A 2,622-nucleotide genomic window follows, 5' to 3' on the forward strand; every position below is an offset into this window, starting at 1 on the left:
GTAAGCTTCAGGGGTGGCCACAGACTTGGAAGGAAGTCAAAGTTGCTGGCTTCTGAAGGATGGACGCAGAGCAGCTGCAAGTCTGGTGCAGGCGCCAAGGGAAGGTCTCTTCAGAGTCCTGGCCTCTGAACAAATGTTCTCCAACCCTTTCCAGCTTTGTGCTCTTCCAATTCAGGTTCTGGGAGAGAGCCCCCTTTTGGACTAAGTTGAATTCCTTACCAACCCTTGAGTGAGAGAGGGGAAGCATCTCGAGTGACATTCCAATCAAGACTGTGTCCAGAATAAAAGGCTAGTTCCACAAAAAAATGGTGGTGCTCCTGGCAGAAGAACAGGAAGTGGGCCCTGGGCAGGCGCACCCGACAGATGTCCACTACACTTGGCTCAGTGGCCTAGTCAGGGATATGCCCCCCCCAATCAAATCTTAATTCGCTGAGACAGTCCCTTTGTCTCCTCATCAGTTAAATGACGAAGAGGAAACCTGCATGTCATGGTTAATTTAATGCGTCAACTTGATTGGGTTAAAAGGTGACTAGACAGCTAGGTAAGCATTGTTTCTGAGTGTTTGTGACAGTGTTTCCAGAAGAGATTAGCATTTGAATTCATAGACTGAGTAAAGAAGAGCGCCCTCGCGGATGCAAGTGGGCATCCTGCAAGCCACTGGAGGTCTGAATAGGACAAAAAGGGGGAGGGGGTGAAATTTCTCTCTTTTCTTGAGCTGGGACATTCCTCTTCCCCTGCCTCTGAACATTGGTGTTTGTGGTTTTCACGGTCTTTGGACTCAGACCACAATTTATACCATCAGCCTCCCAATTCTCAAAAGCTTTTTTTTTTTTTTTTTTTTTTTTTGCGTTACACGGGCCTCTCACTGTTGTGGCCTCTCCCGTTGTGGAGCACAGGCTCTGGACACGCAGGCTCAGCGGCCATGGCTCACGGGCCCAGCTGCTCTGCGGCATGTGGGATCCTCCCGGACCGGGGCACGAACCCGCGTCTCCTGCATCGGCAGGCGGACTCTCAACCACTGCGCCACCAGGGAAGCCCTTCGCTTGTTTTATTAGTTATTCAATTGGTGTATGAGTCACTTTGCCTTATTTATTTGGCAAAAAGTATGTTAAAATCTGATTCCTTTGACAAGTAAGGTTTTGTCTGTTAAGTAAGGGATAAGTATGCTATCCACCTATCACCAACTTCTAGAATTTAAAACTAACCCGTGAAATATCTTTATTTAGGTCTTATCCTCTCAAACTGTCTTACTGTTTAAATGATAAAATGGTAAAATTGGGTTCCCAAAATGCAAAGATCCTAATAGAAGTCTCTATTTCTAAGAGTAAAGTAAAAAAGACAGCTTAACACTGTGGGGTGAAAGCTATCCTGAGGTTTCTTTTTTTTCCCCTTCCCTGGAACACTTAAAAACCAGAAAAAAAAATCTGAGGTCCAAAATAAAATTTTATGGAAGCATTTCTGTTGTTGTTTTTAATGGGAGTTTCAAGAGAACAGGAGATTTGACTGTGACAAACTACTACTCAAGGGAAAGAAAACCAAAACTCCAAAGCTCTTCACTAAATTGGCAACAACAATTCAAAGAAGCTGAGCTAAACAGAATTGTATCTCTAATGCAATTACAAGTTTCCCCACATTCCTGTGGAACCTTTCGTAAGCCCAAATGGCATAGAGTGAAGAAGCAATTACCTTTTTTTGTGAAAGCACAAATCATCCTCGTATTTCTTTCAGTTAGTGAAAACAGGTACTAATGGAGGTCTTTTGTAAAAGCGAAGTGGCATGAAGAAAAGGGGGGTGATGCCTGTAATATGAAACTTCTTAATGGGATGAAACACCATTAACAAAAGTTAAGTCTGCACATCTTTTGGCAATGAAATAAGTGAAATTAATATAAAAATATTTTGGAAAGGTTTAAGGTCACATTGAGAACTACAGAGAAAACTTTCATCCTAGAAAGCAAAATGGGAGATGTCATTAGTTGCTTTAGTCTACCACGTCTAAAGAGAAATAATTCGGATAATGACCATCCCAACAGGTGCTTAGTTTCAAAACGAATACAAGCAATTTATCATGAAAAACCTACACGTAATAAGCTGTTTTTCTTCTCTGTTCTGCTCCTTTGTCCTACCATGTATAAGTTAACAGAAACTACCCTTTGCAACTCCTCCTAAAAGCAGAGAAGCAAGAAATGGAGTAATAGAAGTAAGCCTGAGAATTCATGGAACGCTAAGAGCCTTTTCTCTGCCTGGTCATGGCCACTTACGTTTCAATATGGAAGAGTTGGAAAAATAGAATCATACCTTGGCCGTTAGTTTCCTTGTCAAAAGCCATCAGATAGACAGCTATTAACCAGGCAATTAGCCTAAAGTTCTCAGATAATGATTTAAAAAAATAGAAACAGACCCACCCCCAAAAACAAAACAAAACAAAAACGAAAACACCTTACATTTTCCTACTGAAATCTTTTATTCTGGATTTGTTGCTGCTTAAAGAAAACAGCTTTGCCCATAATTCATTGTGCCCTGGATTTATGACACCAATTTGTATTTGGCCGATTAGAAACAAGGCCAAACTGCATTCTTCTTAGATCTATTCAGTTGATAAAGGGCACTTAACTGATTTCTT

The sequence above is a fragment of the Lagenorhynchus albirostris genome, chromosome 13 (assembly GCF_949774975.1).
Source record: "Lagenorhynchus albirostris chromosome 13, mLagAlb1.1, whole genome shotgun sequence".
Taxonomy (NCBI): Eukaryota; Metazoa; Chordata; class Mammalia; order Artiodactyla; family Delphinidae; genus Lagenorhynchus; species Lagenorhynchus albirostris.